The sequence below is a fragment of the Durio zibethinus genome, chromosome 4 (genome assembly GCF_047325235.1).
Source record: "Durio zibethinus cultivar Kanyao isolate XHJ-2024 chromosome 4, ASM4732523v1, whole genome shotgun sequence".
Classification (NCBI taxonomy): domain Eukaryota; kingdom Viridiplantae; phylum Streptophyta; class Magnoliopsida; order Malvales; family Malvaceae; genus Durio; species Durio zibethinus.
In genome coordinates, this window is record NC_143165.1 from 9555932 (window position 1) to 9575405 (window position 19474).

The 19474-nt window shown below is 32.0% G+C and overlaps 1 pseudogene; it reads left to right on the top strand.

Moving 5' to 3' along the window:
• The first annotated feature begins 1785 nt into the window (after positions 1-1785).
• LOC149519102 (tabersonine 16-hydroxylase 2-like) lies at positions 1786-4125 on the top strand (annotated as a pseudogene).
• Positions 4126-19474: the final 15349 nt, after the last annotated feature.

Sequence of the window (19474 nt, forward strand, 5' to 3'; positions counted from 1 at the left end):
CTAAATTTGTCCTAAATTGTAGAATAATTTAGATGAAATTTCAATAAAAGTAATTGTACTTTTTTCCAAATAAAAAATTTTGGTTAAAAATATTTGACAATTATGCAAAGATGAGAATCTTAAAAATTTCAAATGGTAAATTTTTTAAAAAATCTCTAGGTAAGAAATTTATTTAATTTGTCCCAAATGGTGGAAGAATTTAAATTAAACTTCAAAAAAAATTGTCATATTATTTTCTTTCTAAAGATTAAAAAAAAAAAGGGTTTCTAAATTGGCCCAAATAGTGAAAAATTTAGAAATCAAAAAGAAATTTTCTAAATAAGCCCAAATTGTGGAAAATTTAGAAATTAAAAGATATTTCTAAATTGTCCCAAATTATGAAAAATTTAGAAATCAAACAGAAATTTTCTAAGTAGGCCCACAATTTAGATATTAAAAGATATTTCTAATTTGGTCCAAATAATGGAATAATTAGATATATTTTCAATAAAAAAACAAAATAAAAAATAACTAAATCTTTTTCTGACGACGAAGCCTTTACAAAAAAACAAATGGGATTTTTGAATACTCTTGAGGTGAAAAAATATTTTTAAGAGTTCTATCAGATTGATGGAGAAATCTTAGAAGTTATTTCCAATATTCAATATTAAATTTAAAACTATTAGAATCAAGAACTTAGGATAATTTAAAATAAAATGATACCATGCTTTAGATGGGCATGTAAATGAGCTATAATCTTCCTCATACGTAACTGAACTATCAAACCTTATTCTGATTAGTAATTTAAAACCTATTCTTTTAGAAACCCTTAGTCAAGCTTAGGAGCTCTTTAAAAGGATTGATTCATTAGGTGACAAATTACACTTAGTTAAAAAAAATCAGTGGCAACTCTATATATTAAATCTAATTATATATTTCGGATCTATATGTTATGATACTGCTTTTTGTTTTGATTGTAAGATGGTGATGTAATTAAGGATTGACAAATGTGTAGAAAATTAAACAAGCACAACGAACCCAGAGCAGTTAGTTCATATAATTATTTTAAAAAATGATATGCAAAAATTTTGAAATTTAAATTCTAATATCTATGGTCAATTTTCTTATTTTTAGATCTTGACTTCTTTTATAAAAACAAAAAAAAAAAAAGAGAATATCTTACATAGGAATCTTTCTTGAAATCTTGGCTCCATCTTATTGATAGAAACTCTGCTTGGTTGTATTCACAATTTTATTGTGAAAAACTGAGACCATAGAAAACAGCAAAGGGGAGGAATAATGTGAACAGAGTAGGGCCATGTGTCTATAATAATATTTGCATGATTGAGGCATCATCTGCGCCAAGACATGAAACTAAAACAATGTTAAAAAAAATTGTTAGATTAAGATTATAAACTCTTGAAACAATGCATCCGAGTATGTCCAAAATAATGTGATGATGGCATCAAATTAATATTGTACAATTAATAGATATCTGAAAGAGTTTTCTACAGTATTTGCAAGCATCTGCCTGACAGATGCCATATAATCAGAAACACTTGCAGCAAAAAAAATTAAAATAAAGAAAATCAAAGTGGATAAATGTTTTGCAACATCATACAGGAAAATCATGCTATTTGAAGATGACAGTAGATTTGACTTTCAGGCCTTTGAACCACACATTCAATAAAATAAATGGAAGCAATTCATATTTATCACACATATATAGTATGAAAGGTGTTCAGTTATCACTGATCAGTACATTTCATTTCTTTCTCTCTTTTCAAATTCCTCTTCTTTATGCTAATGGAGTTCCACGTACCCTTATTCCAGGCCATCTTCACATTCCTCGTTTTATTTATGGCAATCAAAAGGGTAAAGATATCAAGAACTAAGAATTTGACTCAGTGGTTGATTCCAGAGCCTCAGAAACTGCCTCTGATAGGAAACCTGCATCAGCTTGCTGGTTCGCTGCCCCATCGATCCCTAAGTGACTTGGCAAGGAAACATGGACCAATCATGCACCTGCAACTCGGTGAAATTTCCACCGTGGTAGTTTCATCTCCAGAAATTGCTGAACAGATTATGAAAACACATGACATAATCTTTGCTTATAGTCCTCTTCTTGTGGTTCCAATGATCACCACTTGTGAATATACAGATATTGCATTTGCAACTTACGGAAACTATTGGAGACAGCGCAGCTCGTGTCCGTTCATTCGAATCAATAAGAGAAGAGGAAATGTTGAATATGGTCGAATCGATACGAGCAAACGATGGACTGCCTGTCAATCTCAATGAGAAAGTTTTCTCAATGACGTACCATAACAGCAAGGGCAGCATAAGAAGCATTCATATCAGTTATTTCAGAATATACCAAGATAAATTCAGGTTTCTTCATTGCTAATTTTTTTTCCTTCACTTAGAGTTCTCCATCTTGTTTGTGGTCTAATGCATAAAGTTGAAAGGGTTCATGGAGAAGCAGACAGGATACTTGGGAATGTTGTTAATGACCACAAAGATAGTAGAGCAAGAGCAAAAGGCAGAACTGAAGATGTAGAGGAAGATCTAGTTGATGTTCTTTTAAGGCTCCAGGAGGATGGTCAATTTCCCTTAACTGACAACAACATCAAAGCCATCGTCCTGGTGAGTCAATTTCATTCACTCCATTTTTTTTATAGTTGAAGCTCCCAGGATTTGGACCCTAGGAACTCTACCAACAGACCACATCATGTTAACCATTTCATTCAATACATTGACCCTGCAACAATCTGGTAATTTTTCAAAATGTACTTATTTTCTAGAGTTAACTACCACAATTATTTGGAATTACCAAGATCTATTTCAGATCCCATTTAGAGAAGTTTTCCTCAACTTTTAGAGTGAAATTGGAGTTAATCATCAGAATGCATCAACTTGTTTTGAATAATGACTAGTTAAAAACTCCATGGTAATGTATAGAAAATGAACTCTCGAGTAAAATATGTCATTCTATTCATTGAAAGTTCAAGCAGTTAAAGAACAGTGATCAATGATGAACATTAAGGTAGTAATCGAGTCGATATACTGCCAAATTCGAGTTTGGATCGACTTGAAAACTCGAGATTCAAAGTTTAGCTCAAGCTAATGGAGCTTTATTTTTCATGGTCACGCTTAGTTCAGTAGATTTGACGAAGTAGACGTGATTAAGCTCGGTAAAATTATAAATATTAACATCAAATACTATATTTTTATCATTTATTTATATATTAAAAAGTAAAAAAATCAATTAAGTTAGAGTAGACTCGCGAACCTCTCGAACTCAGCTCGACCATGAACAAATCAAGCTCAAATTTTTTTGGAGTCGAACCCAAATAAATAACAAATAATTTGACTCGTTTACACTCTCAGTGAATATATTTTTTAAATATAGGCACATATTAATTCTATAGTTCTTTCAAAAACAGATTCTTCTCCACAAAATTTCTTGAGAAAAAAATAGGTAAACTTTAGTGGCCTAAGTTTTTTATTAGATTTGTAGGACATTTTTAGTGGTGGAAGGGAGACATCAACAACAGTTGTAGAATGCGCAATGTTGGAAATGATAGAAAACCCAAGGACCATGAAAGAAGCACAAGCTGAGATAAGAAGGGTATTTGAAGAAAAAGGGAATGTAAATTAAACAGGCATTCATGAACTCAAGTATCTAAAATCAGTTATAAAAGAAACCTTGAGGCCGGACCTAGTTTTTCCACTGTTGCTTCCAAGAGAATGCAGCAAAAATTATGAGGTCAATGAATTTGAGATAGCTTCAAAGACCAGAATCATTGTCAATGCATGGACAATCGGAAGAGATCCAAATCATTGGCCTGAACCTGAAAAGCTTTACCTTGAAAGGTTTCTGAACAGTTAAGTTGATTTCATGGGGACAAATTTTGAGTTCATCCCATTTGGGCTGGAAGGAGGATATGTCCAGGCATATTACTTGCACTACCAAATATGGAGCTACCACTTGCCCATTTGTTGTTCCATTTTGTTTGAGAGTTGCCAAATGGAATGAAGCAAGAAGATCTTGTAGACATGGCTGAGGGCTTTGGCTTGACTGTCAGGAGGAAAGCTGAACTTCTTCTTGTTCCTACTCCTTACCATGCTTCAACTGTTGCATAGAAGCACAATGAACAAGATTTTTTTTCTTTTCCAATTTTTCATTTCATTTTTTTTATTCACTTTTAGCCACAAAAAAAAAAAAGAGAATATCTTACATATGACAAAATCAGGTCATCATCATCATGCCCGAGCTTACCTTCCCTAAATTTTACCCTGAAACTCTTGGCCTCCCCAAAACTTAAACTAAAAGACATAGTTGATAGTACGTACTAAAAAAATAGAGAAAAGAACAACTTTAAGTTCAAAAAGCTTTAAGATTGAAAAATTTAGATTGAACTAAGAGTAAAGAAAGCAGAAAGTGGAAAACAAAAGCCCTCATTGCCTTTATATACCCACATTGCAGATCAGATAAATGGCACAGACCACGCCACGTGTCAGAACGAAGATGAGAAAAGGTCTTTCATTTTCCTTCTTTAAAATTTTTCGCTCAAACTACCTTTCTCCTCATTTAATGCCATCAAATTGAATAAACTCCAAGTTAGACCAGCCAAATTGAACATCTCCTCGGGATAGATTGGATGCTCGATTCATCATCAGAGCTTAAAGTAAGGACTCAAATCCAAACTCTTGAAATAAAACACAAGTCTCATGTTGACTAGATGAACTCCAACACTAATCTCAGATCATCCCAAATAATTAGCACATCGGTGACCTCCAAGCCAACTATGCACCTAACCTAAGACATATGTACAAGATCAAACCCTCATAAGGTTGAAACACGACTCAAGGCTAGTTGTCCCCTAATACCGACCCCTTCTATGACATCGACTTTGAAGAGTCAAATTTCACGTCATTCCCTTTTGCCTACCTACCCTACACTAGGTATGCCAATCATACATCTAGCAATTTGATACTCAGATTGTTTGATTGAGGGATAGAATGTTGGGAGCATTTAGTAGTTTGAAGGGTATAATGGTCTTTTTTTTCTATTAGAAGCCTTCGGCAAACAACCAGTGGTAATTCTGACATTTGTACCGACCTAACATGTTTAGTTGGTCTAACACACCCAGTGCTACGTTAGCTCAGCACTTTCCTTATTGTCCACTAATGATCCTCATCACTTATCTATAAATATGAAGATTTAGGAAAACATTAAGGCAAGTCTAATCTACCCCTATTGCTCTTTATTAATCTCTTTCCGACCTCATCTATTCTGACATGAGAGTCGAAGTGCAAACATAGAGAACATTCTTTACCTTTGTTTTTAACCATCCTTATCTTTTGTCTTTTCAAAAATACCCTAAAATCAAAATTCGACACAAACACATCCCATTTTGAGTTAACCTGAAAAGTTCTACTCCTTACCATGCTTCAACTATTGCATAGAAGCACAATGAACAAGAATTTTTCTTTTCCAATTTTTCGTTTAATTTTTTTTCCTTTCACTTTTAATGCCTAATTCATTTGATCTTGTTCTCTAGTATTTAACAAACACTTTCTAATGATATAATTTGGCCACATTAATCAAGATTGGAAACATTAATTTTCTTACTAGCTCAAGCCACCAAGTTGATGAGTAGGCATTTATTGCCAGTATGCCACATTAATATAGTATCTTCTATGTGCATCAAACCAATTATTCCCTCGATTTTTTACGAAAGGGTGATCTTAAAATGTAACATATTTCTTATAATTATTATAATTATTATATTGTAATTAATCAATCAAAGTCATGAATTATATTAATTTCATAAAATATTATATAAAATATTATATTTATAAAAATAAATGAATTATATAAAATTTAATAAAATATTATATAAAATTTATATTTATAAAAATAAATTTATATATAATTTTTTTATTATGATTGAATAATTACAAGCAACTGAATTGAAGTAAAATGAATTGCAAATGAACTTCTCTCCTAATAATAGCAATGTCAACAAAAAAATCCGAATGGAAATCTTGATATTAAACCCCTAGCCTACCCATTCCCCCTGACTTCAACGTTTGAAAAGCATTCAAAAGTGGCTAACTGGGTATTTAATTATTGCCCTTAATATCATTTATCACATCCAACAAACACTTGCATAATTTGAGCATTATTTTCCTTATATTTATGTTATTCTTTTTGCTTAATTATTGACAAGTTGATAAAACACTGTGAAGATCAAATATATTATTGACCCACTGTCTCACATGTCATAAAAAAAAAGTCTAAGATGGTGGATGTTCTATCTTCAAAATAAGAATAAAATCTATGTACATTAACCACTCATTATTTTTTTTTCAACAAGAAGAAAAAAGGGTGGGATCTCCATGAGCTTCATGGAGCTTCAATTTCCATCTGTCACCCCATTTCTCACTTTCTTTTTCTTCTACCTCTCAAAGGTAACATGCATCAATTGATTAGTTATTTGCCCCCACCAGACCCTAAGAGATTTAGCAAAGAAATATGGAGCTTTGATGCAGCTACAGCTTATAAAAGTTCCAACCATTGTTGTATCTGTAGACACTCAATTGGGTCCAGGCCCAGATCAATTGGGCCTGGCCCAAATGGGTAAGGCCCAATTCAATTTTATCCTGTATTATTATTTTTTTTCTCTTTCTTTTGTATTTTATGTATTTTATTATTTATTATTATTATGTATTAATATATGTATATATTTATTTATTTATTTATTAGATTAGATTTATATGTATTTTATTTATATAGTTATATATTTATTATTATATTATTATTATTTTTTTTTGTAATATATTTTTGGGTTTATCTTATTTTATTTGTTATTATTATCTTATTTTTTCTCGATTATCAGATATTATTTTTTTATTTTTTTTATACTATAATATCTTTTGATTTATCTTTTCTAATTATCTAGTATTTTTTTTTTGAGGGCTAAGATTAAAAGTTGAAGAATCCCACTGTGGAGGGGAATTCAATCAGAAGAGTCCAATTGGATTCAAAGATTGAATCCCCGTCTAAGGAGGAATTGAGATTGATCAGGAACTCCTGATCAACCCCTATAAAAGCCACCTCCTGGAACAGATGAAGAACACACAGAAAACAGTAAGCAAAGCTACTGATTTGAGAGGAAAAGGCACAGAGAAGAGTATAGAAGGCTAAGAAAAGGTTTAGGAGAGTTCTAGGAATTATCAGGAATTTTTTTTGGAATTTTTTGATTTTTTTTTCTGGGAATTTTCTGGAAATTCCAGTTTTCGGTTGAATTTTTCGACGAAACTTGAATTTTTCGACGAAAATTTCGACCAAATTTGAAGTTTCTGGTGTGGTACCCAGTTTCCGACAGGGATCCAAAAATCGACCAACTTTTCGGCCAACTTCCGGTGAAATTTCGATGAAATTTCCAGATTCTGGCGCCATTTTCCAGAATCCGACGAAAATTCCACCGATGTTCTTCAGCCCTTTTAGAGAGAAGGGAGAGGAAAAAGAAGAAGAGAGAGAGAGGGAAGGAGCGGTCTGCCAAAAAACAGAGGGAAGTGCCTTTTATACCCTCTCAAAACGACGTCGTTTTGGGCTTAAGTAACCCAGAGGATCCGCGCGTTTTACCGTGACCTGACCCGATTCTGACCCACGCGTGTCTGCCCCCTCTGAGCCAAGCCGAGCCGAGCCGAGCTTCCCAAGCCGCTCCTCGAGCCGTTTTCTCTTCCTTGAGTCGAGCCGCTCCAGGTTTTTTTTTTTTTCTTTGAATTTTTTTTTATTTTCATTTATTTGTTTATTTGTTTTTTTATTTTTTTTATTTATTATATTAGGTTTATTTAATATTCTTTTTATCTTAATTTTATTTTTATTTTTGTTTTACTTTTCTTTATTTTTTATTATTTATTTATATTTTTTATTATTCTATTTTCTTCAAATAAAAATCAAATTTTTCAAAAAATATATTTTTAGGGAAAAGTAGAAAGTATCAATTTTCCTTAGAAATAAATTTTCAAAAAAGGGATTTTTGAGGAAAAGTTGAAAGTATCAATTTTCCTTGAAAACCAAAATTTTTGAAAAAAATATTTTTAGGGAAAAGTTGAAAGTATCAATTTTTCTTAAAAATAAATTTTCAAAAAAAAGGATTTTTGAGGAAAAGTTGAAAGTATCAATTTTCCTTGGAAATCAAAGTTTCAAAAAAAAAAAAATTTCCAAAAAATATTTTTGGGGAAAAGTTGAAAGTATCAATTTTCCCTACACAAAAAAAAAAAACAATCATTCTTTCCTTCCTTTCTATTTTGATTTTTATTTTTGTTTCTCTTTAACTAATCTGACGATGGAGCCTCTGCAAGTGAAACAGTAGTTTTTCTTGCATACTCCTGAGGTGAGGGAATTTTCTCAATTTTCTGCTAAAAGTATTAGAGTCAATTGAGAATAATTTCCAATAATTAATTACTTGATAAAATTTTAAAGGCTTTTGGATAACACAAATTTAAGCTGGTACCATCTTTTGATGGGCGTTGTGAGGGTGCTATAACCTTCCTCACACGTAACTGAACTCTCGAACCCTGTTCTGGTTAGCAGACCTGAACCTATTCTTTTAGGGACCTTTAAGCTTAGGTGTTCCCTGAAAGGACAGATTCTTTAGGTGGCCAATCGCACCTAGATAAAAAAGATTGGTGGCGACTCCCTTAAGTCAATGTCTAGCGATAGATCCCCGGATCTAGACGTTATGACAGCTTGACGACTCCACTGGGGACTTTGAGAGTCAGGCCAGCAAATAATTTGTGTTATCCAAAGCCTAATAAAATTGAACCTTGTTGTATATATGTGTTATTAGTCATTCATGTTTATTTACTTTGTTAATTATGTCATTCATGTGCATGTGCATAACATGAGCTCTATACCCGAGCTCCGTCCCTCTAGGAGGGAGTAAAGTACCTATTGCTTTTGTGAGGTCTAATGCCTCCGTAGTGGCTAGCGAAATACTCCCACTCAAATTGAACCTTTTTCGCTTGTAGCCTGTAATGGGTGAGGATTAAGGTGCCTTACTAGTCTATGATGGACAGAGATGTAAGGAGCAATTTGAGGACCTTTAGACTCTGACCTTAAAACCGCATGTAGTGAACCTTAAGAGTGCCTACACCTAGGATAGAGCCCTTTCTACCCAATGATAGATATACCCTAAAATTAAGACACAAAAAGGGTGTTTATCTAATCATTTTGATTGCTTAACTTTGTGTATTATTTTTATCATATGTAACATTATGCATCAGCATCACTTTCATTTCATCCATAGAACTAACTATGTTGTTTGTCTGATTGTATGCATCTGTATTTTTTTCCTGATCATGTTTTAACACAATCATTTGCACCCATTTCATACTAGATTTCATTCAGAAAAATGTGCATTTCATTTGAGCACCATACATAAAGCATAACATAACATTTCTAATCATAAGTATGGTACTCAAGGTCCCAGGATAGCTTCATCTAACGAAAACCCTGCTCATCCATACAACACAAGATCCAGAGCAAGGCAAATGGAGGAGGAAAGTTCTCATAGATTTGAAAAGCTAGAAAAAGCTCAGGAGAAGATTGAAAGTGAACTAAGCAAGATTCTGGAGGCTCTTAATAACATGAATAAAGGAAAAGGAGTTGAAGGAAATACAAGCCAGCAAGATGTGGCTGACCCTTTGTACCCTCCAGGTTTTGGCCCACCTCAAGCTCAGTCTGCTCAAGAGGTCCCGCCACAACATTTCGCACATCCTAGAATGCCATCAGCTTTCAACCCAGGACAGTATAATAGCTATATAAATTCTGTCTTCACTGAAAAGGCAGCAGAACCAATTCCTAATCTAGATGATTTAAAAGAGAAGGAAAAGGAAAAGATGAGAGGGGAAGCTGAGGAAAGTTCCAAGATTAGCATGATAGAGCAAAGGCTAAGGGCTGTGGAAGGATTTAGCTTTTATAGGTCAGTTGATGCTGCTGGGCTCTGCCTAGTTCCTGATGTGGTTATCCCCTATAAGTTTAAAGTACCAAAATTTGAAAAATACGACGGTACAAAATGCCCCAAAACCCACATTACCATGTATTGCAGGAAGATGGCATCTCATGCTCATGATGAAAAACTCTTGATGCATGTCTTTCAGGACAGTCTTACTGGCTCTGTGGCCAGATGGTATGTTCAACTAGATAGGACTCGCATTCGCTCTTGGAGCGATATGGCACATGACTTTATCAGTCAATATCGACATATCATCAATTTGGCCCCAGATCATTTGTTTTTACAGAATCTGGAGAAAAAGTCAAACGAGTCTTTCAAAGAGTATGCCCAGAGATGGAGAGATATAGCTTCACAGGTACAACCTCCTCTGACAGAGAAAGAAACTACAGTGTTATTTGTCAGCACTTTGAAGCCTCCCTATTATGAAAAGATGATAGGAAATGCAACAAAGAATTTTGCCGACATGGTGATCTCTGAAGAAATTATTGAAAGTGCCATAAAAAATGATAAATTGAAAGGAGGAGAAACCAAGAAGGCATCAGAAAAGAAAGAAGTTGAAGCTCAAGCTGTGAGCTTTGATAGACAACAATTCAGGGGTTATCAACCCTATCCATCCTAAGGTTACTCTTCATACTATCCTGCTGTGAATAATGCCTCATCCTACCCATACCAGTTAGCTCCACAACCATCTTATTCATCCACTTACCGCCTTAACATTCAAGCTCCTGTAAGAACTCAAGTTCGCCCTACTAACCCAGCAAGTGGCTCACGAGAACAACGGACTACTCGAGAAAAATTTGTATTTGATCCAATCCCTATGACTTATACAGAGTTATATCGAGAACTCTATAATAGCCACTTGATTGCCCCCAGCCACCCTATCCAAAGTGGTATGATCCTACAGCCCGCTGTGACTACCATTATGGAATTACTGGCCATTTTACTGAAAACTGTACTGCTTTAAAGCATAAGGTGCAACGGTTGATCAATGATGCAATGGTAAGTTTTGATCAGGGAAAAGCAATGGCACCTAATGTTAGCGTACTGAGCAAAAGTCAAGAACAGAAAGGGTCCGAAGAGTCACAATGAATTGAGGGGCAAGATGTCAATAGAGATTCTTCACCTGATCGCATAGGGGGACAATTTTAAAAAATAAAGATAAGGCTGGTTGAAGGTTTCTTCTGTCATTTTAGGATTTCTTTTCAAATAATGTTGGATTTGTTTTTTGCAATATGACTTCACTTGTTATCATTTTAATAAAGGCAAGTCAATGCATTTCGTTACATTTTTCTCTTTCACTTGACCATTACTCCATGCTCTGTTACATTTCATAACTTTACATTCCCATTCTTAAATTTCAGATGATGAATATTTAGACAATGATAACAATGATTCTGGGATTTAATTTTGAGAGCTCATCCATATTAATATGAGAAGATGATTCAAGCAAAAATAAGCTGTTACCGGAGGTGAAATAGATATGTCTTGAAGATGTGTAATCTTTTATACAGATTCATGAGCTTTGTTCAATAGATGATGTTCAAGAAAGGTATTCACAATTGAGATGAAAAATGGCCATCTTTCTTTTACCATTTGAAAAACCATTTATTGCTACCCCTTTGAGCCTGTTATGATTTTTTTCTGAAGAACCCTAACCAAGGATCACCCTCTACACTAGGGGGTAATTTTTTGAAAAAAAAAATTCAAAAAAGGTCTCAAAAAAAATAAATAAATAAAAAATGCCACACATGACTTGGGGCAAAGTAATGAGAATCCTTTGTGTGAAGAAAATAGTGAAATGATGTGGGGGCAAAATGCCAAGTTGTATCAAATGATCCTTTGGTTTTGAACCTTTTTAATACATGTTTTGAGCCTATTATATCCATTTTTTTATGACCCTTTACCTTGGCCTATATTACAACCTTGAAAAGTCCATTTGGATCAAGTGTGAATACTCAACTTGAATAGTCATATGTTGAGCAAAGGTATGCTCATGATGAAGCAATGGAATCATGCTACATTGCTCTAAAGTTTGATGTATGGAAGATATCAACAATGGATGAAAAAATGAGCAAAAAAAATGAAAAAAAAAAAAGAAAAAAAAGAAAAAAAGGAAAAAATGAGAAAATAAAAAAAAGATTCAAATTGAAAACCTGAAAGGGTGATTTTGGAAAAAAAAAGATCCAGGTCAAATGGCTCACATGAATGGAAGATCAAAGACATCTGAAGATCCCTCAAAGACCGAGGCAAAGTTCGCCAGGCTCAAGATGACTTCAACAGTAAATGGAATGAGTTTTTGAAAAAGAATCCTAGATTAATGTTGAGAATTGTCTGAATATTCATCATTTGGACATACCATCCATCTCAATGACATCCAATTCATTTCCTTTCCCATTTGTTTTATACCAAAATAGATCTCCATTGATAATTCACCTTGTTTTCTCTTTTTGTTTTACCCCTAGAATGAATTGAGAAAATGCTTGATTGCATTATATTTGTCAAAAATTGAAATGATAATGAATGAATGAATATGTGTTTAAAAGAGTCTTGCATTCATTTGAAAAGAAATCTAAGATGATGGTGGTGACAAAATGAAGAAATTATAGAAGAGATGATTTAGAAGGATATATGATGTGACCAAATAGAGAATGTGATGGGGCAAATCTTGAAAGGTGGTATAACTAAGTGATGAGTACAAAGATGAATTAGTCGATATGACTTGCAAGTTATGATTGAATGATGAAGAATCAGTGGACAAAGTTCATTTTGGAATGGATAATGTTGAGATACCTATGAGTAATGACCCAGTGATGGTGGATGAAACTTGTTTTGAAATTTGTTAGTGCTGAGAAATTCATTGAATGATGGTCAAGTGATGATCGATTGATGAAGCTTATTCCAGAGTTTTGAGAAACTGAACAAGGAAGAATGTGAATGAAAAAGACAATTGAGAACTACACTGGTTCAATCTTAGAATAGCAGTGTAATTGGATCTCTGAAGAATAGAAGGGCTTGATGCCCAAGAAAAGAGCTTGAGAAACTTGAGTACCATACATTGAATAGGAATTAATTGGCCAACATATGCATAACATGCATTGAAATTCATATGCATTTGCATAGCATACACTACTTTCAGAAAGTATAGTGTACAAATTCAAGAAGCAGGGGTGTTCCAACATCCCACATAGAGAAGACAGATATGAAAAGATTTTGCAAGTTTGAGAAAAAACTTGTCAGGTAAGTTCCTAATCCTTGAAATAGGATGTCTTTTGGTATCATGATCGATTTATAAGACCTTTGGGCATAATCTCCTGAAATTCCTTCAAACACAACTTTCAACTCCTTTGGACATGATTGTCAAGGAGAAATTTACTTTCCAAAGTCGTGGCGCCTCTATTTAGAGGAGCAATTTACTTTTCAAAGTTGTGGTGCCTCTGTTTAGAGGAGCAATTTACTTTTCCAAAGTCGTGGTGCCTCTGTTTAGAGGAGTAATTTACTTTTTCAAAGTCGTGGTGCCTCTGTTTAGAGGAGCAATTTACTTTTCCAAAGTCGTGGTGCCTCTGTTTAGAGGAGCAATTTACTTTTTCAAAGTCGTGGTGCTGTTTAGAGGAGCAATTTATTTTTCAAAGTCGTGGTGCCTTTGTTTAGAGGAGCAATTTACTTTCTCAAAGTCGTGGTGCCTCTGTTTAGAGGAGTAATTTATGTTTCTCAAAGTCGTTGAGCCTCTGTTTAGAGGAGCTTTGGTCAAAAACAAAAAAAAAAACAAAAAAACAAAAAAAAATAAAAAATGACAATGTTGAGTTGAGTCTTGATTGGGTGTCTACGTCTTTGCGCAATTTCTGTTTCACAAAAAATGTGCAAAGAGGGACAGCTGTAGACACCCAATTGGGTCCAGGCCCAAATCAATTGGGCCTGGCCCAAATGGGTAAGGCCCAATTCAATTTTATCCTGTATTATTATTTTTTTCTCTTTCTTTTGTATTTTATGTATTTTATTATTTATTATTATTATGTATTAATATATGTATATATTTATTTATTTATTTATTAGATTAGATTTATATGTATTTTATTTATATAGTTATATATTTATTATTATATTATTATTATTTTTTTTGTAATATATTTTTGGGTTTATCTTATTCTATTTGTTATTATTATCTGATTTTTTCCCGATTATCAGATATTATTTTTTTTATTTTTTTTATACTATAATATCTTTTGATTTATCTTTTCTAATTATCTAGTATTTTTTTTATTTTGATTTTTATTTTGGAGGGCTAAGATTAAAAGTTGAAGAATCCCACTGTGGAGGGGAATTCAATCAGAAGAGTCCAATTGGATTCAAAGATTGAATCCCCGTCCAAGGAGGAATTGGGATTGATCAGGAACTCCTGATCAACCCCTATAAAAGACACCTCCTGGAACAGATGAAGAACACACAGAAAATAGTAAGCAAAGCTACTGATTTGAGAGGAAAAGGCGCAGAGAAGAGTATAGAAGGCTAAGAAAAGGTTTAGGAGAGTTCTAGGAATTATCAGGAATTTTTTTTGGAATTTTTTGATTTTTTTTTCTGGGAATTTTCTAGAAATTCCAGTTTTCGGTTGAATTTTCTCGCGAAACTTGAATTTTTCGGTGAAAATTTCGGCCAAATTTAAAGTTTCCAGCGTGGTACCCAGTTTCCGGCAGGGATCCAGAAACCGACCAACTTTTCGACCAACTTCCGGCGAAATTCCGACGAAATTTCCAGATTCCGATGCCATTTTCCAGAATCCGACAAAAATTTCACCGGTGTTCTTCAGCCCTTTTAGAGAGAAGGGAGAGGAAAAAGAAAAAGAGAGAGAGAGGGGAGGAGCGGTCTGCTGAAAAACAGAGAGAAGTGCCTTTTATACCCTCTCAAAACGACGTCGTTTTGGGCTTAAGTAACCCAGAGGATCCGCGCGTTTTACCGTGACCCGACCCGACCCGAGCGTCGACCCGATTCTGACCTGCGCGTGTCGCCCCCTCCGAGCCAAGCCGAGCCAAGCCGCTCCAGGTTTTTTTTTTTTCTTTGAATTTTTTTTTTATTTTCATTTATTTGTTTATTTGTTTTTTTATTTTTTTTATTTATTATATTAGGTTTATTTAATATTCTTTTTATCTTAATTTTACTTTTATTTTTGTTTTACTTTTCTTTATTTTTTATTATTTATTTATATTTTTTATTATTCTATTTTCTTCAAATAAAAATCAAATTTTGCAAAAAAAATATTTTTAGGAAAAAGTTGAAAGTATCAATTTTCCTTAGAAATAAATTTTCAAAAAAGGGATTTTTGAGGAAAAGTTGAAAGTATCAATTTTCCTTAAAAATAAAGTTTCGAAAAAAAAATATTTTTGAGGAAAAGTTGAAAGTATCAATTTTCCTTGAAAACCAAAATTTTTGAAAAAAATATTTTTAGGGAAAAGTTGAAAGTATCAATTTTTCTTAAAAATAAATTTTCAAAAAAAAGGATTTTTGAGGAAAATTTGAAAGTATCAATTTTCCTTGGAAATCAAAGTTTCAAAAAAAAAAATAAATTTCCAAAAAATATTTTTGGGAAAAAGTTGAAAGTATCAATTTTCCCTACACAAAAAAAAAACAATCATTCTTTCCTTCCTTTCTATTTTGATTTTTATTTTTGTTTCTCTTTAACTAATCCGACGATGGAGCCTCTGCAAGTGAAACAGTAGTTTTTCTTGCATACTCCTGAGGTGAGGGAATTTTCTCAATTTTCTGCTAAAAGTATTAGAGTCAATTGAGAATAATTTCCAATAATTAATTACTTGATAAAATTTTAAAGGCTTTTGGATAACACAAATTTAAGCTGGTACCATCTTTTGATGGGCGTTGTGAGGGTGCTATAACCTTCCTCACACGTAACCGAACTCCCGAACCCTGTTCTGGTTAGCAGACCTGAACCTATTCTTTTAGGGACCCTTAAGCTTAGGTGTTCCCTGAAAGAACAGATTCTTTAGGTGGTCAATCGCACCTAGATAAAAAAGATTGGTGGCGACTCCCTTAAGTCAATGTCTAGCGATAGATCCCCGGATCTAGACGTTATGACAGTATCATTAGCAGAAGTTGCAAAATAGGTTATGACAACCAATGATATCATCTTTTCTCAAAGGCCTTATGTCCTTGCAGCCGAGGTAATGGCATACAGTTCTAAAGCAATTATCTTTACACCATATGGAAACTACTGGAGACAGATGAGAAAATTTTGCATGATGGAACTTTTAAGTGAAAACCAACTTCAATTTAACTTACATTAGCCAATAATAATTTCCAGTATGTATTTGGGGCTGGGAGTGAGACACCAACAACTATAGTAGAATGGGCAATGTTTGAAATGTTGAAAGATCCATAGTTGATGACAAAGGCACAAAATGAGGTAAGGCAGGCTTTTGGTGCAAATGGTGGTGTAATTGAAGCAAGGATTCATGAATCGAAGTACTTAAGATCAATAGTTAAAGAAACATTGATATAACATCTTCCTGGGCCTCTTTTAGTTTCAAGAGAATGGAGTGAGAATTGTGTGATTAGTGATGGCAATTGGTTGGGTTGAAATGGATTTTTGCTCACTCCAATTTCATAAATCATACGTCCAACTCTGACATTAAAATATTATTTTTATATCCAATCGGATCCGACCTACATATATATAAAATCGTAATCAATTCAATCTGAAATTAAATTATTAAATTAAAGTTAATATAATATTTATAAAATATTATTTTTTAATATAAAGAACATCTTAATTATACATAAATATAATATTTTTATTAAGTTAATATATTAAATTAAAATATTAAATAATAATTTTATTAATATAATACATATATGTAAATATAAACTTAAATAAATAATAAAAAATATTTATATATATACTGGGTCATATCAAAATGAGTTTATCTAAAACTCAACCTGAACCTGACTTTTTTTTATAAAAAAATGACTTAGCCCAAAAATTAATTTTAAAAAAAAATTCTATAAAATGGGATTGGCTTAGAATCTGACGGATTCAGATTCATTTGCCATCCCTATATGTGATTAAAGGATGTGAAATCCCTACTAAAACTGAAGTAATTATTACTGCTTGGGCTATAGGAAGAGATACTAGTTATTGGAAAGAAGCTGAGAAATTTGATCCAGAGAGATTTTTGGATAGTTCAATTGATTTCATAGGAACAAATTTTGAAGACATTCCATTGGTGCTGGGGAGGATTTGCCCTGGTATAACATATGCATTATCAAATATTGAGTTGCCACTTGCACACATTTGTTATATCATTTTGATTGAAAAATAAACTTATCATATGTTAAAAATCTTTTGTAATGTTTTAAAAAAATATTATGGTAAATATAATTTTTTAACCGCTTAAAATGGATAATAAAAACATTATAGAGAAAACTTTTTGTTTAGTCTTTCTATCCCACAATGTAAAGAAAAAAAATTCTTTATAAATAGACATGTCTCTTTCATTCTTGAGAGCCCAAATTATCAGTTTGCAAGATCAATTTTTTAGTATTAATTTATGTTCATTTATATATTTATAAAAAATTTGTTTAATATTTATGAATGAATTTATTTGATATAAATGAACTAATTTTAAATCAAATTTTAATATTTTAATATTTCAATGAAACAAATTTAAACATAATTTAAAATTTTTTTATCCAACACAAATAATTTTAAAAATAAATAAATAAATCATAAAAATAACAATATCAATTTATATTCGATTCGTCTACATCATAGATTTGACATTTGTGTTTCTAACATTCTATTACTGGAATTTGGCACCAATGAAAGAAAAGGGTAGAAGGAAAGGTCCTTGTACTGGTTATTTGATTGCATTTGCGGCATTCCCAGTCACTTTCATTTCCAACAAATTGTTGATGGAAACTGGTTGGAAACTGAAAATGAGTAAAAAATACTAATAAATTCTCTTCATTGCTGCCAAAGAAAATATGTTTTTCAAATATTCCAACTTTCTTGTCAAAGGACTAATAATATATTCCAAGTTTCGTGTCAAAGTAGCATCTTTTGTTACCCCACCCACTTTTTCCCAGGAAATTGCAAATCTCATGATTGGAAATATAAATTACTATTTTACAATCTATCATGGGTTTGTTTGGTAGCCTGGAAAGTGGAAAGTTACAAGAGATATTATATATATATATATATATATATATATAATGAAGGCAAACATTGATTTTGATTCTATATCAAGTAGAAGAATTATTTTTTATTAGAATGAAAGTTGAAAATAGCACCTTAGATGTTAAATTTGAAAAGACCTTTATTTAATCTTAAATTATTGAGTTTAAACAGTAAAATATTTTAACTTAGAAAATCTAAAAGTTGGAAAATTTTTCCAAACAAAGTACATGTCACTTTATCTTATTGTAATTTAAGGTGTAAATAATATATCAATACTCATAAATTATTCGAGTTAGATTCGAATAAAACTCTAATTAAGCTTGGTTATTATTGAGTCGAGCTTGAGTTCAAGTATTTCGACTTATCAATCGAGTTGAGTTTGAACATTTTTATACTCTACTCTAGTAGCTCATGAGCTTAATCAAGCTTTTATTTTTAATATATTTTTATTATTTTAATTAATAAAATAATTCAAACTCAAACTCAAACTTAAACTTGAACACAAATAATCAAGTTATTATCAAATATAAGAATTGAATTTATTTTTACATATTAATCGAATTTAATTGAGCAAATTTGAATAGTTTAATTTCTATTTCGAATCGAATTCGAGCTAAAAAAAATAAAATTCAATCGAGTTTGAATTAAATTTTGAATCTTCAATTTCAAACCGAGCTCGAGTTTTGAGTTTAATATTATTTAATTTCAACTCGATTGATTATACCATTAATTGTGATTGAATTTGATCATTAAATTTAAAATTTTAATACTATATTAACCTATCATTTGCATGTTCATTTCTTAAAAAAAATATATTGTATGGATGCTATCAATTAATGCTACTTCTATCATCTCATTTTTTTCTACATTTTTTTAATGTCCTAAAATATTTTTTTGAGCACTTAATACTTTTTTTCTATATTTCGAATTGATTTTTATTTTTTTTTACTTTCTAAAAATAAAAAAACAACATATTATATAAAAATTTAAATTAAAAATATTAAATACACAAAAATAAAAAATTTATTCTTAATACACGTGAAAGTTAAAAGCGATCGACAGAGAAAATGACAAAATGAGATGGTAGAAACATATTTTGACACTTTATTTAGAAACAAGATTAAAAATAAAATTTATAGAAACAAAATTGTAAAAAAATCTATACTCAAATTATATTAAATTCCATAACTTGATAATTCCATCCAAAAAGTCTACTTGACCAATTAGTGCATTGAAAATAATAATCAAATAATGAATTAGAAGTTGCACAGAACTTTTG